This window comes from Phyllobates terribilis, unplaced genomic scaffold (assembly GCF_046119375.1).
Source record: "Phyllobates terribilis strain yellow unplaced genomic scaffold, ASM4611937v1 Scaffold_13__5_contigs__length_258822181, whole genome shotgun sequence".
NCBI classification, from domain to species: domain Eukaryota; kingdom Metazoa; phylum Chordata; class Amphibia; order Anura; family Dendrobatidae; genus Phyllobates; species Phyllobates terribilis.
Genome location: NW_027362773.1, coordinates 95,016,785 through 95,038,805, shown reverse-complemented (window position 1 = coordinate 95,038,805; position 22,021 = coordinate 95,016,785). Strand labels below are relative to the sequence as shown.

Here is a 22,021-nt window from a genome sequence, read left to right as displayed (position 1 = left end):
AATAACTGTAAAAAACTTTTTAAAAACACAAAACAACAAACTTCTAGAAAATTTAATCGGACAAACATTGCCCATAACTTGGGAAAAAATTACACACTGTGTACAGCACACCTGTCCTCTAATCAGTTTTGGGCCCTAAAATACGGGCAGCACCTGTAGGTTGTTTAATTATATAAAAAGAAAGACCTTTTCTTACAGTCCCCTACGCCTGATGCCTGGTATAGGTGACCATAAGAAAAGGTCTTTGTTAATTGTCTGATTCTCTAAAACATTGTGTATCTATCGACCTACAGGTGCTGTCTGTATTTGCTAGCGTCCAAAAATGCTGACAGGGAGGGGTAAAATTTTTTAACTACAAGTTTTGAAGGTCTTCTTCAAAGCTGTACCCAGGAAACATTTCTTGAGAAAAAGTAGAGTTGGGGGATGGTCCTCTGATAAATGATGATGCACCATGAGCCATTTGCCGACCATTGGTTGCATATCTTCTGGACGGTATGCTGCAGCAACCTGCCCAAAACGCTGGGTTGCAGCTGCTGGTCGTGGTGGAGGCACACTGGGTTTGAAACAATTAAATATTCCGCATACTACGGCTGGGGGCGAGGGCATAACTGCTGCCTCTTCAATTGCCATGACCATAGCGCCTGCTGCAGTCATGTACATGTTCTGCCTATCTCGTGGCAGAGATCTGATGCGGGCAGCTTGGGCTGAGCAAAATTTATCGATGGCATCTTCCTGGGATGCCCTTTCCACAAGGCTGAGGGTTCGATTTGTGAGTGCTTCAAGCACAATAGTCCCACCCCCGTGGCTTTTGGCCTTTTTTTTGCCCGCCCTTCTCGATGCCACGAGATGAGCAGAACCAGACCCCCTCCCAGTGGGCCTCAACACATCACCAGCAGAGCTTCCAGCGTCACTTGGAGCAGGAGCAGGAGAATCAGTCACCAAACCCGTCCCGATGTCCGCTGGATTGGACAAAGAATGTGAGGGACAACCAGATGCTGAAGATGCCGAAGCAGATGGATCCGGTGAGGAAAGCTGGAAAAAGTCCTCGGATTCCTCCTCTGCTTGCTCTGTGTTTGTGTCCTCTTCTGCTGTTGGGGCCATGATGTTTCCTTCAGTTCTGTATATAATAAAAGGTAAATCCCAATGTAAATACAACATTTTTGGAAACATTTCAATTAATATGTTTTGGGAATTTACCTCCGCAAACTCCTACTGGTTAGTATGAAGGCCAGCTCGTCCGCAAAAGGAAATTTTCTTTTTTTGGGTGATGAGCCACTTTGCACCGACTGGTGATACTTCACCAGCCGGTCGGTGACCGATCTCCACCGATTTTTAATATCATACACTGCAATGACACAACCAAAACAATTTATGAACTGCTTTGACACCAAAAAGTGCAATTATAAATAGATATAAAAATAAGTGTAAAAATCAAAACTTACTAATTTCCTCTTGGGCATCACGTTCAGCATTCACCCACTGGGGATACATTTGGCTCAACACAGAGGCCCAGGCATCTTTTTTCTTCTGCTTGTCTTTGTAGTCAGGACTAGCTCGGTCCCATATTTCGGGATATTTTTCAATCTACAGTGAATAATAACGTGTGTGAATATTATTTTAAAAACAAAATGGAGGAATAAAAGATTAACCCCAAAAAAAAAATTAAATAAACATATGGAGATATGTACGCACACACACCAACACTAACCCCTCACCTATATTGTACGGTTCTTTCACACGTCAATCTCCGGGACGAGTGTTGATGCCATTTTCCACACACAGCGGAGACCCACACACAGACCCATTGCAAAGCATGCTCGGTCACACTTATCTGTACTAACGTGGATATGTGGACGTGAGAAATCAACCTTACAGCGTATGCAGGAGCTTTCAGTGAATGAACCTACATACACTGTACAATAATCTTTCACTTTAATAAAATCTTTTAACCAAAAAAAATAAGTGGGCTCACGCATAGCTTTAATAAATAGCAAAGGGAAAGCAGACGGTTGTTGGCTGATGTTATAGTCTGTGAAGTAGCCAATAACCATGGACCCTTCCTTTGCTATTAATACCAGGCCGCAGCAGTTAGCTTAGCCTTTACTGGCTACTATATAGGAAGCCCCCCCAAAAAAAATGACATGGGGTCCCCCTATAAATTGTAGCCAGCAAAGGCTAGCCACTTTGCCTTTTCTGGCTACTATTTATGAAGACCCCCCCAAAAAAAATGACATGGGGTCCCCCTATAAATTGTAGCCAGCAAAGGCTAGCCACTTTGCCTTTTCTGGCTACTATTTATGAAGACCTAACCAAAAAAAATTACATGGGGTCCCCCTATAAATTGTAGCCAGCAAAGGCTAGCCACTTTGCCTTTTCTGGCTACTATTTATGAAGACCCCCCCAAAAAAAAATGACATGGGGTCCCCCTATAAATTGTAGCCAGCAAAGGCTAGCCGCTTTGCCTTTTCTGGCTACTATTTATGAAGACCCCCCCCAAAAAAATGACATGGGGTCCCCCTATAAATTGTAGCCAGCAAAGGCTAGCCACTTTGCCTTTTCTGGCTACTATTTATGAAGACCCCCCCAAAAAAAATGACATGGGGTCCCCCTATAAATTGTAGCCAGCAAAGGCTAGCCACTTTGCCTTTTCTGGCTACTATTTATGAAGACCCCCCCCAAAAAAATTACATGGGGTCCCCCTATAAATTGTAGCCAGCAAAGGCTAGCCACTTTGCCTTTTCTGGCTACTATTTATGAAGACCCCCCCAAAAAAAAATGACATGGGGTCCCCCTATAAATTGTAGCCAGCAAAGGCTAGCCGCTTTGCCTTTTCTGGCTACTATTTATGAAGACCCCCCCAAAAAAAATGACATGGGGTCCCCCTATAAATTGTAGCCAGCAAAGGCTAGCCACTTTGCCTTTTCTGGCTACTATTTATGAAGACCCCCCCCAAAAAAATGACATGGGGTCCCCCTATAAATTGTAGCCAGCAAAGGCTAGCCACTTTGCCTTTTCTGGCTACTATTTATGAAGACCCCCCCCAAAAAAATGACATGGGGTCCCCCTATAAATTGTAGCCAGCAAAGGCTAGCCACTTTGCCTTTTCTGGCTACTATTTATGAAGACCCCCCCAAAAAAAATTACATGGGGTCCCCCTATAAATTGTAGCCAGCAAAGGCTAGGCGGACAGCTGCGACCTGATATTAATAGCCTAGAAAGGGGCCATGGTTATAGGCCCCCTCCCAGGCTATAATATCAGCCCTCAGCTGCCCCAGATTTGGCGCATCATATTTGTGCGCCAAATCTGGCACTTAGCCTCGCTCTTCCACGCTGCCCTGGTGCGGTGGCAGGGGGTAATAGTGGTGGGGTTCATGTCAGCTAACATGAAGCCCAGGTTAGTAATGATGGGCGTCAATAAGACACCCCCATTACTAACCTACAAAGTGTTAAAAAGAAAAAAGACAAACACCCAGAAAAAAATAATTTATTTGAAATAAAACACAATTTTATTTAATTCTAATTTTACTAAAAAAAAAAAAAAATAGTTACCTGTCCACGTTCCTGCGCTGATCTCCCATGCACAGCTGTCACATCTGGAGATGTGACAGCTGTCATGGCTGCTGTAAGCTCACGCTGCCGGGAACACGTCCGCTCCCAGCAGCATGAGCCCCTGACTGAGGTCACCGGAGTGCATTCAGTCAGCGCTGCTCCGGTGACCTCCTTTACAGCCCTGTTGTACCGTGGGAATTTCTCACGATACAGCGGGGCCGTAAAGCAGATCACCGGAGCAGCGCTGCCTGAACTCCGGCGAACCCGTTCATTCTAGCGGCGGCAGCGGTTCAGAGCGGTCACATTCTGTGTGGCTGCTCTGAACTGGAGATCTTCGTGGGACACTCGTGGACTGCTACGGAGGGGTAAGGATAAGGTTGTGGTTTATTATTTTATATTTTATTACAGGAGATCGATGGCTTCGGGGAATTAGGTGTCTAGGTGAGTATAGGTGTAGTTTTTTATTTTTTACTTTATTTTAGGGGCGATCGGCGGGGACAGGTAATGTATGAACTAATTTATTTTAGGTAACCACTGGCCACCAATGAAAAAAAAGGGGGCAGTAGATGACATATTATTGGGGCAAATAAAAAAAAAACTTTAATAATGATAGCACCCCCCCCCAAAAAAAAAAAAATAGGGGGGGGGGGATAGGGTCAATAATATATGGAGGCACATATGGGGGCTATTAAATTTAATTTTGGGGCACATTTTACAGCAGGATCAGTCTGATGGGAACTACTGCTCCCATCGAGCTGATCCTGCTGGCAGGAGTGGACGGGGGACAGACATAGGCCGATGGGAGTAGTAGTGTCACATCGGCCTATGTCTGCCTGCTGACACCCGCGCACACAGACCCCACACAGACTCCACACAGACCCCACACAGACTCCACACAGACCCCACATACACACCACACAGACACATACAGACCACATACACACCACACAGACACATACAGACACTTACCACACTAATCATGAATCCCACGTTGACATTCATCCGCTTGTACCATCCCACGTTAGCAGCCATGATCCTGAGAGACGGGAATATTATGGGATTCTCGTCTTCCTGGATTATGGGATGCTCATGGGATGGATGGATGGAACGCCCAATTGTGACGTCACTTCCTATTTGCTGCGGTTTTGAGGTACAAGACCGCAGCAAATGCGCTTCACTTCCGCAATTATTTTTACATATTTGCGGATTTGAAGCGGCCCAATGCAAGTCAATGGCGGCGATTACGCCGCGCTTCCGCAAAATTAAATGACATGCTGCGGATTTTTCCGCGGAGCATAAACGCAGCGGAAAAAACCGCAGCGTGGGCATTGACAGTGCGGCTTCTCATTGAGGACCATGGGGGGCGGATTACCAAGCATTTTTGGAGCGTTTATGCTGCGGAAATTCCGCAGCATATACGCTTGAAAAATGCTACGTGGGCACACAGCCGTATAGGTATTTTGCAGTCAAGCGGGGGTTCTGATTTGCCTCTCTAGCAATCCTATGAGCAGCTCTTACTGTTATTTTGCTTGGTCTTCCAGACTTTATCTTGTAGCATACCTGGCGGCGTTCTTGCATGGTGTTCCACCTCTCATCATGCAAGATCGCAAACTTCATCTCCCGCCCAGCTTCCTGGTCTGGCTTCTTTCCTTGTGCTCTGCTCTGCTCCACTTTGGCTGCATAGGGCGACGCCCGCTGAACTTCCTGTTTCTTGTACCTGCTGCGGACACGCCCCTGTTGCACCTTCAGCCTATTGCTGTTCATCTTTGGGTATTTATACCACCTTCTTCCTCAAGATGGCGCCTGAGCATTGTTTCTTGTCAGTTGGCTTTTTGTCTCTGACATGCCAGGTCCTATCCTGCTTTCCTGCCTGTTTTCCAGTTCTGTGTCTGAACTGTGGTCTGTTCTTGTGAACACGCTTCTTGCCTGTTCTTTCGCCTTCTAGGGGCCGTATTCCTAGATCTGCCTGTCTGTGCCTTGCGGTATCTGTTCCCGTCTGAACAGAGTCCTGCTTGTGTTCCTGCCTTGCGGTATCTGTTCCCGTCTGAACAGAGTCCTGTTTGTGTTCCTGCCTTGCGGTATCTGTTCCCGTCTGAACAGAGTCCTGTTTGTGTTCCTGCCTTGCTGTCTCTATTCCCGTTCCTCTGTTCCCTGTTGTCTGTGCCTCGTTTCTACTTTAACCTTGTCTCCCTTTTCCCTCTATGTCTGTTTTCTGCGTCTTTCTGCAGAGTCTGAACCCGCTCCTAAATTCCTTCTCGTCGTCTCTGTACCTCTGTTGTGAATTTAGTGTACGCTCGCTACTTCTATGTAAGTACTGTGCGTGCTTCTGGTTCTGCCTTTCCTTCTCCGTCTGTTCTTTGTGAACAGAGTCCTATCCCCTTGCCTGGTTTACCGCTCTGCGGTGTCCGCTCTGCTCCTGCTTAGCTTGCCGCTCTTGCGGTTTCTGCTCTGCTCCTGCCTTGTTTACCGCTCTGCGGTGTCCGCTCTGCTCCTGCTTAGCTTGCCGCTCTTGCGGTTTCTGCTCTGCTCCTGCCTTGTTTACCGCTCTGCGGTGTCCGCTCTGCTCCTGCTTAGCTTGCCGCTCTTGCGGTTTCTGCTCTGCTCCTGCCTTGTTTACCGCTCTGCGGTGTCCGCTCTGCTCCTGCTTAGCTTGCCGCTCTTGCGGTTTCTGCTCTGCTCCTGCCTTGTTTACCGCTCTGCGGTGTCCGCTCTGCTCCTGCTTAGCTTACCGCTCTTGCGGTTTCTACTCTGCTCCTGCCTTGTTTACCGCTCTGCGGTGTCCGCTCTGCTCCTGCTTAGCTTGCCGCTCTTGCGGTTTCTGCTCTGCTCCTGCCTTGTTTACCGCTCTGCGGTGTCCGCTCTGCTCCTGCTTAGCTTGCCGCTCTTGCGGTTTTCACCCTGCTCTTGCCTTGCTTGCCGCTCCTGCGGTTTCTGCTCTGCTCTTATCTTGCTTACTGCTTCTGCGGTTTCCGCCCTGCCCTGCTTCTGCCCGCTGCTCCGGCAGTCCTGTCCTGCCCTGCTTGTGCTCGCTGCTCCTGCAGCCCCGTCCTGCTCTGTTCTTGCCCACCGCTTCGGGCGTTCCCTCTCTGCTGTGGTTGTCTACCGCATCTGCGGTTCTGTGACCCAGTCTGTACTGGGTCTTAACCTCTCTGTGCTCCAGCCCGTCCTTTCGGCCAGTACCTCCCTGCCTGCATACTCGCCTGTATCCACCCATCTGCATACCTGCCGTGTTTGCTTACATCCACCAGTCTGTGCCAGCCTAACCTGCCTGTTCCAGTAATCCCAGTGTGGGTCAACCCCCGTGTCCGGAGTTTGACCTGGAGTAGCACCTGGTCCCTCTGCCCGGTTTCTCCCTGGTGCACTGGCGTCGTATGCCGTCGTGCCACCTTGGTCGGATCGGCCAGATACTTAGTCACGCCCCTCCAGGCACTCTCCGGTCCATGGTCCAGTGGAACCACAACACCCGCACACGCCAGTCAGTCCGGGCGTGTGCATAACAGCATGCTCAGGCCATGGTTCCCGTTGAGCCCCACGGCCTTCGCTCTCTGAGACGTTTTCCAGCTAATACGTGCATAAAAAATAAATAAATAATTTTTTATTTTTTTTTCTCTAGCTGAGTTCCAGGCTAATTTCGCACCCGTCCAGATGGAGCTTTCTGCACCCGTTCCTGTGGATCCGCCCCAGTACTATGGGGATCCAAAACAAAGTCGTGCATTTGTGGAGCAATGCATGCTGCACTTCAAGTTCTACCCTCTTTCTTTTCCTTCTGATTGGTCTAAAGTGGCATTTATAATTGACTACCTAGCGGGGGATGCCTTGAAGTGGGTCACCCCCCTATGGGAAGCTTGGGATCCTATCGTCCTTGACCTGCAGGCCTTCCTGGTGGCCTTCCTAATGGTCTTCGATGACCCCAACCCTGGAGTCCCTGCTGAAGCTGCACCTGCTCCCGCGGATCCACCACGGTACTACAGGGATCCAAAACAATGCCGTGCGTTTGTGTGGCAATGCTTGCTGCAGTTCCGGTTCTATGCTAATGCTTATTCTTCTGATCGGGTTAAGGTGGGATTTATAATATCCAACCTAGCGGGTGATGCCTTGGAATGGATCAACCCCCTATGGGAAGCACAGGATCCTATCGTTCTTGACCTACAGGCCTTCCTGGTGGCCTTCCTTTTGACTTTCGATGATCCTAACCCTGAAGCCCCTGCTGAAGCTTCACTTCCCTGTATCCCGGAGCAGCCCCGACGGGTAATGTGCATAGGTAGCGCACAAGTTCTCCTGCCCGAAAAGACTGTTGCTTGCCCTGAATCCACTCAGGATGACTACACTCTCCGGAATACTGCTCCCAACCTCAAGAGGCAGTCCAGACGTGCTAGACGCAGAGGCAAGCCGTCACACCAGGGTCTGTCCTCCCTGAGACCTCCTGACCCCAACCTTGAAGTCCCTACTGAAGCTTCATCTTCCTGTATCCCGGAGAAGCCCCAGCGGGTGATGTGCGTGGGTGGTGCACCAGTTCTCCAGCCAGAAGAGACTGCTACCCATCCAGAGTCCACACAGGAGAGCTTCCTGCACCTGGCATCAGATTCTACACCCACTTTAACCAGTGTGCATGTCCAAGGATGCTCCGAAGCTGTGTTTACCTCCGAGTCTGTACACCTCTACTACCTGGCGGAGGACCCCTTGTTGCCTCCTGAATCCTCCGGGATACCACTCGATGACAATTGGAGAGAGACTTCCCTACACCCGGTACCCGATACTTCGTCCGCTCAGTCCTGTGGGCCTGACAATGGGTGCCTCAAAGTGGTAGTTACTCCCGAGTCTCTACACCCCTCTGACCAGGCGGAGGACCTCCAGTTGTCTCCAGAACCCTTCGGGGTGCTACCTGGTAGCAAAAGGACAGAGACTCTCCTATTCTCTGTACCTGATACCTCGCCCGCTTCTTCCAGTGAGTCCGACCTAGTGTACTCCGAAGCAGAGGCTACCCCCGAGTCTCTACACCCCTCCGACCAGGCGGAGGACCTCCAGTCGTCTCCTGAACCCTTCGGGGTGCTACCTGATAGCGAATGGACTGAGACTCTCCTTTACTCGGTACCTGATACCTCGCCCGCTTCTTCCAGTGAGTCCGACCTAGTGTACTCCGAAGCAGAGGTTACCCCCGAGTTTCTACACCACTCCGACCAGGTGGAGGACCTCCAGTCGTCTCCTGAACCCTCCGGGGTGCTACCTGATAGCGAATGGACAGAGACTCTCCTTTACTCGGTACCTGATACCTCGCCCGCTTCTTCCAGTGAGTCTGACCTTGTGTACTCCGAAGCAGAGGTTACCCTCGAGTCTCGGTATCCCTCCAACCTGGCGGAGGACCCCCAGTTGTTTCCTGAATCCTCCGGGGTACCACCACATAACAAAGAGGCAGTGTCTTCTCTACACCTTGTACCTGATACTTTGCCCATTTCATCCTGTGAGCTTGACAAGATGTACCCCGAAGCAGAGGCTACCCCCGAGTCTCTGCACCCCTCCAACCCGGCAGAGGACCTCCAGTTGTCTCCTGAACTTTTTGGGGTGCTGCCTAAAAATAAATGTAGAGAGACTTTTTTGTGTGCTGTTTCTGGTACTTCACCCGTTTCATCTGTTGCTGAAGATGGCTGGATGGGAAGTCGCATCCTAGCCATCCAGATTATGAGACCAGTTTTGTCTCCTCCTGTGAACAATAGAAGTAATCTCCTTGAAGAGAGGGATTGGCCCCCAAATTCCCTGCGGAAGATCCTTGCAGGCCTGAAGAAGAGGGGGCGTAAGGGGGGGGGGGTACTTTAGCATACCTGGCGGCGTTCTTGCATGGTGTTCCATCTCTCATCATGCAAGATCGCAAACTTCATCTCCCGCCCAGCTTCCTGGTCTGGCCTCTTTCCTTGTGCTCTGCTGTGCTCCACTTTGGCTGCATAGGGCGACGCCCGCTGAACTTCCTGTTTCTTGTACCTGCTGCGGACACGCCCCTGTTGCACCTTCAGCCTATTGCTGTCCATCTTTGGGTATTTATACCACCTTCTTCCTCAAGATGGCGCCTGAGCATTGTTTCTTGTCAGTTGGCTTTTTGTCTCTGACATGCCAGGTCCTATCCTGTTTTCCTGCCTGTTTTCCAGTTCTGTGTCTGAACTGTGGTCTGTTCTTGTGAACACACTTCTTGCCTGTTCTTTCGCCTTCTAGGGGCCGTATTCCTAGATCTGCCTGTCTGTGCCTTGCGGTATCTGTTCCCGTCTGAACAGAGTCCTGTTTGTGTTCCTGCCTTGCGGTATCTGTTCCCGTCTGAACAGAGTCCTGTTTGTGTTCCTGCCTTGCTGTCTCTGTTCCTGTTCCTCTGTTCCCTGTTGTCTGTGCCTCGTTTCTACTTTAACCTTGTCTCCCTTTTCCCTCTATGTCTGTTTTCTGCGTCTTTCTGCAGAGTCTGAACCCGCTCCTAAATTCCTTCTCGTCGTCTCTGTACCTCTGTTGTGAATTTAGTGTACGCTCGCTACTTCTATGTAAGTACTGTGCGTGCTTCTGGTTCTGCCTTTCCTTCTCCGTCTGTTCTTTGTGAACAGAGTCCTATCCCCTTGCCTGGTTTACCGCTCTGCGGTGTCCGCTCTGCTCCTGCTTAGCTTGCCGCTCTTGCGGTTTCTGCTATGCTCCTGCCTTGTTTACCGCTCTGCGGTGTCCGCTCTGCTCCTGCTTAGCTTGCCGCTCTTGCGGTTTCTGCTCTGCCCCTGCCTTGTTTACCGCTCTGCGGTGTCCGCTCTGCTCCTGCTTAGCTTGCCGCTCTTGCGGTTTTCACTCTGCTCTTGCCTTGCTTGCCGCTCCTGCGGTTTCTGCTCTGCTCTTATCTTGCTTACTGCTTCTGCGGTTTCCGCCCTGCCCTGCTTCTGCCCGCTGCTCCGGCAGTCCTGTCCTGCCCTGCTTGTGCTCGCTGCTCCTGCAGCCCCGTCCTGCTCTGTTTTTGCCCACCACTTCGGGCGTTCCCTCTCTGCTGTGGTTGTCTACCGCATCTGCGGTTCTGTGACCCAGTCTGTACTGGGTCTTAACCTCTCTGTGCCCCAGCCCGTCCTTTCGGCCAGTACCTCCCTGCCTGCATACTCGCCTGTATCCACCCATCTGCATACCTGCCGTGTTTGCTTACATCCACCAGTCTGTGCCAGCCTAACCTGCCTGTTCCAGTAATCCCAGTGTGGGTCAACCCCCGTGTCCGGAGTTTGACCTGGAGTAGCACCTGGTCCCTCTGCCCGGTTTCTCCCTGGTGCACTGGCGTCGTATGCCGTCGTGCCACCTTGGTCGGATCGGCCAGATACTTAGTCACACCCCTCCAGGCACTCTCCGGTCCATGGTCCAGTGGAACCACAACACCCGCACACGCCAGTCAGTCCGGGCGTGTGCATAACATATCTTGACCTTGCTTTACTGTTCACAATGTAAATCACCACACACTCTATTTACAAGATGCAAATTAAGGTTTATTTGTAGACGTGCAATTAGACACTTTCGGAGTGCAGGAAATAATGCAACAGTAAATGAATGTTTTGACCCTTCCCGGGTCTTTTTCACAGTGTCGCTTAGAGCAGGGTAGAATGGAGGTGCTCCCGTGCTTAGGGCAGATGCACCAGAGACAGATGCACCAGACCACCAAGCGTGGGAGCACCTCCATTCTACTCTGCTTTGAGCGACACTGTGAAAAAGACCCGGGAAGAGTCAAAACGTTCAATTGCTGTCGCATTAGTCCCTGCACTTGAAATGTGTCTAATTGAACATCTACAAATAAACCTTTGCTTCCATCTTGAAAAAAGAGTATGCGGTTGACGCACCCCCTGGGCCATGTTGTGCAGCGTGGCGCATGCGGGGAATACCCGGAGCCGGATCTGATAGGGGTAGTAGTCCTCGTGGCGGTGACCCGGTCCGTGCCCAGGGTGTCAAACCAAGTGGCAGAATTTAGTAGAAGATGTTATAGTGTTCGACTACGCCACCCGTTGAATGCAGTTATGAAGCCGCCGCTGCAGGGCAGACCGCTGAGGCCGGTGGTACAGTTGTGCAGCGTGGATAGTATAACCCCCAACGGGAGGGGTATGGCCTCAGGGCAGCGGACGTGGATGATGGGGATAGCAGAATTGCACGCAGGCACCAGGAACCACTCAGACGGTGCGGTGTAATTCAGGGTCTTTACTGGTGGCAAAGGTAGACCCTCCCGGGAGTACTGGCTAGCGATCGGGGCCTGGTCAGTCTGTGAGCAGATAGGATCTCCCCTGGCCAGGCGGAGTTGTAGGCCTCCCCAACTATTGTACTCTTCCTGGCTACCTTGCTAGAAGCGGGTAGAAGTAGCCCACGTCCCTGAGTGTACCGTGTGGTGCTCACCCGTATGGCCGGTGACTCGGGGCCTTCTGGTAGCCTCCGCTCCACGCCGGCGGTGCTGGTCCCCTTGCGTGTGACCGTGCCTTCGGGTTTCTTGGCCAGAGGACCTGAAATCCCCTGCCGGTCGGTCTTTGCTGCTGGGTATGGATCAGTCCCCACAGCCTCGGACTCCGTGTCAGGTGAGATCTCTTCAGTCAGGACGAGCTCTACAGCTTCCAGTCTCTGACCCCTTTTATCACTGCTCCCACATAGCTCCTGATCTTGCTCTCCCTGTATCTGCTCCACTCCAGACCAGACTGTGTCTCTGTCTGGGACTCCTCTTCTTCCTTCCTAACCCTGCCTCAGCCCCCAGTTTTTATAGGGGAAGTTCTTCCCCTCCCAGGACTGGGCAGGAGGTGTGGCATGCTTAGGGCACCTGACCAGGAGACCTTCCACCTGCTCTCAGACGTAATATTGCTATTACTGTGGTAACCAGACCCTTGGGGTGCCACATTCCCCCCTAGTAAAATTTAGTACTCCGGGACTAAACATATTTTTGAAAACATAACAGGGTATAAACAGGAACAATACAATAAGGAAAAACACGTTAGGGCGGTCACAGCGTGTCCGCAACCGGGTGCAGTTTTTGAAGCAATAAGGGTGTCCATTTCACCAAAGAACAGGGAGCCGTAACCAGGTGGGGGTCTGTCCTACCCCGAGTCTTTAGCAGTCTTAGTCCATTCCTGGGTTACGCTCCAAACATATATACAAAGAATTCCGGTTAATCCACAAAAGACACCTATAAAATAACTGGAAAAACATAATTATTTACAAGCAACAGTAAACAGGTAAATACCAATAAAACAGTCTGAACACTTTAGATCCTCCAACGTACTGGCAACTGGCCTCTAGTGGCCCTAGTAGACCTACGGAGCTTACTGACCGGTCCTAAGCTACAGGGTGTAGGAGCTGTCAAAGGTAAGCTGGGCAGCTGTCTACAGGTTCTTTGGCTCACTAGGGGCACGGCAGGCTCACTATAAGCAGAGGGTCGATTCTCCTGGTCTGCTTGTGTGGGGTCTTCTGCCTCCTGGACCGGCTGCTCTTCCAGCTCTACCTGTTTTTCCGTAGGCACTTGGGATGCTGGCTGGAGGAAGGTGAGGACGGGTACCACAACAGCGCCATTTACTTGTGTCCAAGACCGAGGGAAGTCTCCGAGTACAGTACTGACCATTTCTTCCCTTTCCTCTGCGGGTCGAGGGTTTTCTTGATCTTCTTCAGGGTTTCGTAGCTGCTCGGGACACTTCTTCAGGTGATCTCGGGAGACAATGGCTGTGGTTTCTCCTCCATCCTTACTGATTGTGCAGATTTTTGGGTTTTCATGGCTTGATGGCAGTACAGTGTACGGGTCCTTCTCCCACTGGTCGTCCAACTTGTGGAGCCGTCTCTTCCTTTTCAAGACCTGCTCTCCAGGTACCAGGGGAACAGCGGGAGCATACTGGTTGTAAGTCTTCTCCTGTCTTTCTCTTGCTTGACAGAGACTTCGCTCAACGCTCTCCTGTACTTTCCGGTACTGCTGCTGCCTCTCTGTGTCCCAGTCTGCTTCTGGTGAAGTGTCCTCGGGTGTCAGGACTCCCATATCCAGATCAACAGGCAGCTTACCAGGTCTTGCTCTCATTAGGTAAGCCGGGGTACAGTTGGTAGAACCTACAGGGATGTGGTTGTATAGGTCCACCAGATCAGGCAGTTTCTCAGGCCACAGACTGCGTTCTTCCAGGGGCAACGTTTTCAGAAGGTCTATCACCACCTGGTTCATCTTCTCGCAGAGTCCATTGGTTTGCGGATGATAGGGTGTTGTTCTTATCTTCCGGCAGCCATACAGAGTGCAGAACTCCTGGAAGACTTCCGCTTCAAAGGCAGGTCCCTGGTCCGTCAGCACCTGCTCTGGGTATCCGTGTGGACGGCAGAAGTGCTTCTGAAAGGCTCTAGCTGCTGTTTGAGCCGTTAAGTCCTTGACGGGGACTACAACCAAGAACCGGGAGTAGTGATCCACGATGGTTAACGCATAGACGTAGCCACTTCTGCTGGGGGTCAGTTTTACATGATCCAAGGCTACCAGTTCCAACGGCTGCCTGGTGACGATGGACTGCAGGGGAGTCTTCTGACTGGCACGGTCCTTCCTTCTTAGATTACATGGGACACAGTCTCTGCACCACCTCTCGATGGTTCCTCTCATGCCTACCCAGTGGAACCGCCCGCGCAGCAGGAACTCCAGCTTCTTCCATCCGAAGTGCCCAGCTCCGTCGTGGTATGCCTCCAGTACCATAGCCGCGTCTCTTCTTGGCACCACTACTTGCCAGATCAGTTCATGCGTCCGGGAGTTAACCATTCTACGGCACAACTTCCCCTTGTAAAGGAACAGTCGACTCTTCTCAGCCCACAGTTGCTTGGTTTCCTCCGGAGCGTCTGGGTCAAGGCGAGCATCTGGCTGAGTCAGCATCTCCTTCACCAGTCGGACGGCAGGGTCACTGTCTTGCGTTTCCGCCCAGTTGTAATGAGGTAAGGGGTTGAACGTAGCGGATTGCTTACCCCTTACACGGTGGGAATACTGGGTAGTCCCATGACGGTGGAACGCGGGGAGTTCAACTTCTTCCAGTTCCTCTGGATCTTCCCCTACGTCCGGTAGGTTTGGCATTCTGGACAAGGCATCCGCGTTGGTATTGGAGCGTCCTGCCCGGTATTTGATCATGAATTCATAGTTGGACAGGCGGGCCATCCATCTCTGCTCCAGGGCACCGAGTCTTGCAGTGTCCAGGTGTGTCAACGGGTTGTTATCCGTGTACACGGTGAACCGGGAAGAGGCGAGGTAGTGCTTAAAGCGTTCGGTGACTGCCCACACCACTGCCAGGAACTCTAGCTTGAATGAGCTGTAATTCTCAGGGTTTCTTTCGGTGGGTCGCAGTTTTCGGCTGGCGTAAGCAATTACCCGTTCTCTACCCTGCTGGATCTGGGACAGTACGGCTCCTAGCCCGATGTTACTTGCATCGGTGTAGAGGATAAAGGGCTGGCTGTAATCAGGGTATGCCAGGATTTCATCCCCCGTGAGGGCCATCTTCAGCTGGCGGAAGGACTCTTCTTCCAGCTTTTCCCATCTGAAGGGCGGCTTCTGGTTCTTGGCCTTCCTGGACTGGCCTATCAGGAGGTCCTGCATAGGAGCTGCCTTTTTGGTGAAACCGGGAATGAATCTTCGGTAGTAGCCTACCAACCCGAGGAACTGCCGTACTTCCCTTACGCTAGAGGGTCTTGGCCATTCCTTAATCGCGGTGATCTTATCAGGGTCGGGAGCCACTCCGTCAGCACTCACCACGTGTCCCAGGTACTGCACTTTTGGTTTTAGCAGGTGACACTTCGACGGTTTCACCTTCAGACCGTAGTTTGCCAGAGCTTCAAACACTTCCGCCAGGTGTTTCAGGTGGTCCTCGTAGGTTTTGGAATAAACTATAACATCGTCCAGGTACAGCAGGACCGTCTCAAAGTTCCGGTGTCCCAGACAGCATTCCATCAATCGTTGGAAGGTTCCTGGTGCGTTGCAGAGTCCGAACGGCATGCAGGTAAACTCGCTAAGTCCCATCGGGGTGGTGAATGCGGTCTTCTCCCGGTCCGCCTCTGCTACAGGAACCTGCCAGTACCCGCTAGTGAGATCCAAAGTGGAGAAGAAGTTAGCAGATTTTAAAGCAGCCAAAGACTCCTCTATCCTTGGTAAGGGGTACGCATCTTTGTGTGTGATACGGTTGATTTTCCGGTAGTCTACACACATTCTCATGGTGTTGTCTTTTTTTTTAACCAAGACTAGTGGAGCTGCCCAGGGACTACAGCTATCCCTGATCACCCCAGCCTCCTTCATGTCTCTAAGCATCCCCTTGGCGTGTTGGTAGTGTGCAGGGGGTACGGGTCGGTATCTCTCCTTTATGGGAGGATGGTCTCCCATGGGGATGTGGTGTTCTACCCCCTTTACTCGCCCGAAGTCTAACGGGTGTTTACTAAACACTCTCTCGTACTCTTGAACCACCCGATAGACTCCCTGTTTCTGGTGTGAGGGAGTGGAGTCAGTACCCAAATGTAGTTGCTGACACCAGTCCTCCATTTGTTGCTTAGAGCCGTTACCTTCCTCTGGTTGAGATGGAGGCAAGGGTTCCACGGCCTGTACAGAATTCTGGTTTATGGTGAACAATTTGGCTAGCGTGGCATACCGGGGCAGGTGTACTTCTCTCTCCCCGATATTTATGATGCGAACGGGCACCCTCCCATGGCGTACATCGACCACCCCCCGTGCTGTCAAAATGGTGGGCCTACTGTCTGAGTAGACTGGTTCCACCATTGCCTGGTAATCTCTACCTCTCAGACCAATAGCTGCCCGGCACCAAATCATCATTTCATTTTTCAGGGGCATGGCAATAGGGAAAGGGTCACACATTCTCACGCTACCAATCTCACCACCGGAGAGTTCCACCTGTTGCCGTCGCATCAGTGCCCGGATCTCTTTTTGGAGCACTCGCTGCTGGCCGGAACTGGCATTCTTGGCAACCTGCTGTAAAATGAGAATCACCTCTGCAAGACAATTTTCAATCACATTAGTTCCTAGAGTTATCTTTGGGTGACTCTCGCGCTTGTCAATGTCCACAATGATCAGTCCCTGTGCTGCCAGTTCGACTTTACCGATTTTAATGGTCATCTCTTTAAATCCGATCTGTGGCACGGGCTGACCATTGCTGGCGATGATACTCAAGTCGTCGTCAGGGTAGCGGGTTATATCCGAGTCATTCCAGTACTGCTTGAAGAGCACGTACGGGATGGTGGTGACCTGTGACCCGGTGTCCAGTAGGGCACTCATAGGAATGCCATCCAGTACCACAGGCAAGACTGGACGTCCTCCCACGTATTTGTCACGCCAGTTCGATGGGCCTGGTGATCTTATTCCTAGGGGTTGGCCCTCTACCCCAGGTTGTGCCAGTTTAAAGGACAGTACCTTGCCATATGTCCGGGTTGATTGCAGCGGCGGCAGATGGGTTGTCCGTCCTCGTTGTATCGGTCGCTGGGTTTTCCTCTGGCCGGTGGGGTCCTCCTTGGTCGGCGCCACGGGATGTCCTCCGGTCCGGATGCCAGCTGGATCTTCCCTGGAGTAGAAACCTGTAAAGACTGCACAGTTCGGGTTAGCGCAGCAACGCTTTTAGTTAGCTCTTGGACCTGATGGTGCAGGTCTGTAGCCGGGTCATTGTTTAAAGCCTGCGCATCAGCTCCCACAGGCCCTGCCGACAAGGGCGCCGTCTCCTGGTGGTAAGTGGTAGTAGGGCGTCTGTGGGTCACAGCGCCACCTGGTGCCGGTTCTCGGAGCACCCGGATGGCTCTGTCCTTGAACTGTGCAAAGTCCAGATGAGGGTCCTGTAAGGCCATTGCCCGCAACTGGGTTCGGTGGGCATTGCAATGTAGACCCTCTATAAATTGTTCAGTCAACAGCCTGTCTTCGTTTCCCACGCCGTCAGGGTCGGCCTGCTTAATGGCTCTCAGGGCCTCTTGTAGGTTTAGTGCATAGTCCCTTATATTCTCATGTGCTCGCTGTTTGCACCCGTAGAATCTAAGCTTGATCTCGGCTGAGGTACGGGTATCAAAGGTGTCCTTCAGCCGGGCTAGTATCTCTGCGACAGTCCTCCTCCTCCCGAGTGGCCAGGACTTTACCTCCCTTTGGGCTGCCCCTGTTAATTGAGCCACCAGGATGCTCACTTTTTGCTCCTCTGTGAGGGGGTACACCTGGAAGAGGCTATCCAGCCTTTCTCTGAAGTCATTTAGGGTATGTGACTCCCCTGAGTACTGGGGTAGCCAGGCTGCCCCCGGGATATAGGGCATAGTGAAAGGCATGACCGCAGCAGCGGTGGCGCTGGCGGTGGCTGTGGCAGTGAAGCTCTCCTCTGTATCCGACATCCTCCTCCCCCCTAGTGGACCGTGGCCTACCTTGCGATGATCCTCTTCCGTAGGCCGCGGCTCCGCAGTGGATCGTCAGGGTTGAGGACCTTCCGTCGCGCTCCTGTGACGTCGGCGTCTGCTGGGCTCCTTCCAGGACCTTACGCAACGTCCGGACGTGAGGCGGAGCTTCAGTTCCCGCGCGCTTTCGGAGTCCACGCCCCTCTTCTTCCCGCGCGGCGTCCTCAAGATGGCGTCCAATGGCGGGAAAACTCCACGGATGGCGGGAAGAAGGCAGAAGATGGCGTCGGATGGCGGGAAAACTCCACGGATGGCGGGAAGAAGGCAGAAGATGGCGTCGGATGGCGGGAATCTTCACCACAGGTAAGTTTAACAGTCTTTTTCAGGCACGCAGTACCCGGTGGTTGCGGGCACGAAATCCTGCCGACTACGCCAAAGTTGACGCACCCCCTGGGCCATGTTGTGCAGCGTGGCGCATGCGGGGAATACCCGGAGCCGGATCTGATAGGGGTAGTAGTCCTCGTGGCGGTGACCCGGTCCGTGCCCAGGGTGTCAAACCAAGTGGCAGAATTTAGTAGGAGATGTTATAGTGTTCGACTACGCCACCCGTTGAATGCGGTTATGAAGCCGCCGCTGCAGGGCAGACCGCTGAGGCCGGTGGTACAGTTGTGCAGCGTGGATAGTATAACCCCCAACGGGAGGGGTATGGCCTCAGGGCAGCGGACGTGGATGATGGGGATAGCAGAATTGCACGCAGGCACCAGGAACCACTCAGAGACGGTGCGGTGTAATTCAGGGTCTTTACTGGTGGCAAAGGTAGACCCTCCCGGGAGTACTGGCTAGCGATCGGGGCCTGGTCAGTCTGTGAGCAGATAGGATCTCCCCTGGCCAGGTGGAGTTGTAGGCCTCCCCAACTATTGTACTCTTCCTGGCTACCTTGCTAGAAGCGGGTAGAAGTAGCCCACGTCCCTGAGTGTACCGTGTGGCGCTCACCCGTATGGCCGGTGACTCGGGGCCTTCTGGTAGCCTCCGCTCCACGCCGGCGGTGCTGGTCCCCTTGCGTGTGACCGTGCCTTCGGGTTTCTTGGCCAGAGGACCTGAAATCCCCTGCCGGTCGGTCTTTGCTGCTGGGTATGGATCAGTCCCCACAGCCTCGGACTCCGTGTCCGGTGAGATCTCTTCAGTCAGGACGAGCTCTACAGCTTCCAGTCTCTGACCCCTTTTATCACTGCTCCCACATAGCTCCTGATCTTGCTCTCCCTGTATCTGCTCCACTCCAGACCAGACTGTGTCTCTGTCTGGGACTCCTCTTCTTCCTTCCTAACCCTGCCTCAGCCCCCAGTTTTTATAGGGGAAGTTCTTCCCCTCCCAGGACTGGGCAGGAGGTGTGGCATGCTTAGGGCACCTGACCAGGAGACCTCCCACCTGCTCTCAGACGTAATATTGCTATTACTGTGGTAACCAGACCCCTGGGGTGCCACACGGTGATTTACTCTATGTTGATTCTGGGGATTGCACATCCCGTCTACCAGCACCTCTACCTACAGACTTTGTGCATGCTAATCTTCTATATATAACTGCTCACAATAACACTAATTTTGACCAGGGGTGCCCACATTTTTACACGCCACTGTATGTATAAATTTAATTAAAAGGTGTTTCCAAAATCATAAGTTAATAATAATAATAATCTTTATTTTTATATAGCGCTAACATATTCCGCAGCGCTTTACATACATTATTGTCGCTGTCCCCATTGGGGCTCACAATCTAGATTCCCTATCAGTATGTCTTTGGAGTGTGGGAGGAAACCGGAGAACCCGGAGGAAACCCACGCAAACACGGGGAGAACATACAAACTCCTTGCAGATGTTGTCCTTGGTGGGATTTGAACCCAGGACCCCAGCGCTGCAAGGCTTCAGTGCTAAACACTGAGCCACCGTGCCGTAGTTCTCCTCTATCCATAGATAGGAGATAGAGTGGTGTGAAAAAGTGTTTGCAACCTTCCTGATTTCTTATTCTTTTGCAGGTTTGTCACACTTAAATGTTTCAGATCACAAAACAAATGTAAATATTAGACAAAGATAACACAAGTAAACACAGAATGCAGTTATTAAATGAAGGTCTTTATTATTAAGGGAAAAAGAAATCCAAACCTACAGGGCCCTGTGTGAAAAAGTGATTGCCCCCTAAACCTAATAACTGGTTGGGCCACACTTAGCAGCAACAACTGCAATCAAGCGTTTGAGATAACTGGCAATGAGTCTTTTACAATGCTCTAGAGGAATTTTGGCCACTTATCTTTGCAGAATTGTGATTTAGCCACATTGGAGGGTTTCCGAGCCTTTTTAAGGTCATACCACAGCATCTCAATCGGATTAAGGTCAGGACTTTGACTAGGCCACTTCAAAGTCTTAATTTTGTTTTTCTTAAGCCATTCAGAATTGGACTTGCTGGTGTGTTTTGGATCATTGTCCGTCTGCATAACCCAAGTGCACTTCAGCTTGAGGTCACAAACAAATGGCCGGACATTCTCCTTCAGGATTTTTTGGTGGACAGCAGATTTCATGGTTCCATTTACCACAACTAGTCTTCCAGGTCCTGAAGCAGCAAAATAGCCCCAGACCATCACACTACCACCACCATATTTTACTGTTGGTATGATGTTCCTTTTCTGAAATGCTGTGCTACTTCTACGCCATATGTAATGGGACATACACCTTCCAAAATGTTCAACTTTTGTCTCGTCAGTCCACACAGTATTCTCCCAAAAGTCTTGGTGATCATCAAGATGTTTTCTGGCAAAACTGAGACGAACTTTTGTTCTTTTTACTCAGCAGTGATTTTCATCTTCGAACTCTGTTATGAATGCCATTTTTGCCCAGTCTCTTTCTTATGGTGGAGTCATGAACACTGAACTTAAAGGGAACCTGTCATGTCCTTTGTAGTATCTAAACTCCCCCCAATATGCATTACTAACACGCTTTTTTCATTAAAATAGGCGTTAATATAATGTGTTTAAAGCACTTTATATGTTTATACCTGCTCGTTTAGTAATAGGGGTGTGATTCCTCGCATTTAGTCAGGGTTGGCGCTGCCCACGCATTTGAATTCTGCTCTCGGCTTGCGCTGACTTAAGTATGCGGCGCTGGCGCAGAATGTCATGGCCAGCCGTGCTTGTATCTCTGGCTGCCCGCGTGTGCGCAGTGAAGCTGTGTAGTTCTCAGCTTCACTGTGTGCGGCCATATGTCTATGGGTTGTATCTGGTATTGTAGCCCAGATCCATTGAAGGGAATTATGCTGCAATCCCACACCTAACCTGTAGAGAATAGTGGTGCTGTTGTTTGGAAAGTAGCCACATTGCAATATTGAATTACCTGTTATAATAAAGGTTGGCTCTAAATTCAGTCCTCCTGTTTGCCACATGCCCTGACCGTCCACCTTTATGGTGATAAAATGTGTCATTGCTTCAGATTAGTGGTCGCGCTTTAAACTCATTTGTGCTAAAAGCAATTTTGTGCTGCATGAATTTTCACCTGTAATGTAAAGCCTTAATGCGAGTGTATATATAAGACCGCCATGCGTTGAGAATTCCTACCGACAAGAAGTGGCAATAAAATGAATGTCAAAGGGTCAATTAAACGGTAATACCGCCGGCCTCCAAATTCATGGAGAAAATGAATGGTCTTACACTTACCGCTATCCTCCCATCCATCCAAAATGTTCCCAGATTATTATTCTTAAATTATCCAATGAGACATAAAGATGGAAGGAAGATTTATCTTGTATTGGATGCAATTCTCGAGAAATGAGAAATCATTTACAAATCCAGCGCATAGAACACAATGAAATGGCCACTCTCCTAAAATGAAGCTGCAAATCAATCCCATCATACAAAACTCATCACCCAGCGAGACATCGCTACACAACGTGCGCAAACCTATAATATTCTCCTGAGTGCTCAGCCTCCCATGCATATTCAGCCTTCATTAGTTCTTTACAAGTTTGTCAATGAAGGAATGACCATTCTGCTGTTCATCAGCGAGTAAACTAGTCCAAAAAATGATGTACAGCAGCACTGAAAGGGTGCGATATATATTGCAACTGAATGAAGAAAGCAGCACTATGGGCATCTCCTAAGACGGGACAAAAG

The 22,021-nt window shown here is 50.9% G+C and overlaps 1 long non-coding RNA gene across 1 annotated transcript; it reads right to left on the bottom strand.

Moving 5' to 3' along the window:
* Positions 1–478: 478 nt before the first annotated feature.
* On the bottom strand, positions 479–1,490 carry LOC141174530 (uncharacterized). Its single transcript, XR_012252903.1, has 3 exons — positions 1,443–1,490; positions 1,198–1,345; positions 479–1,117 (listed from the first exon to the last, which is right to left on the bottom strand). It is a non-coding gene; the product is annotated as an uncharacterized lncRNA (long non-coding RNA).
* Positions 1,491–22,021: the final 20,531 nt, after the last annotated feature.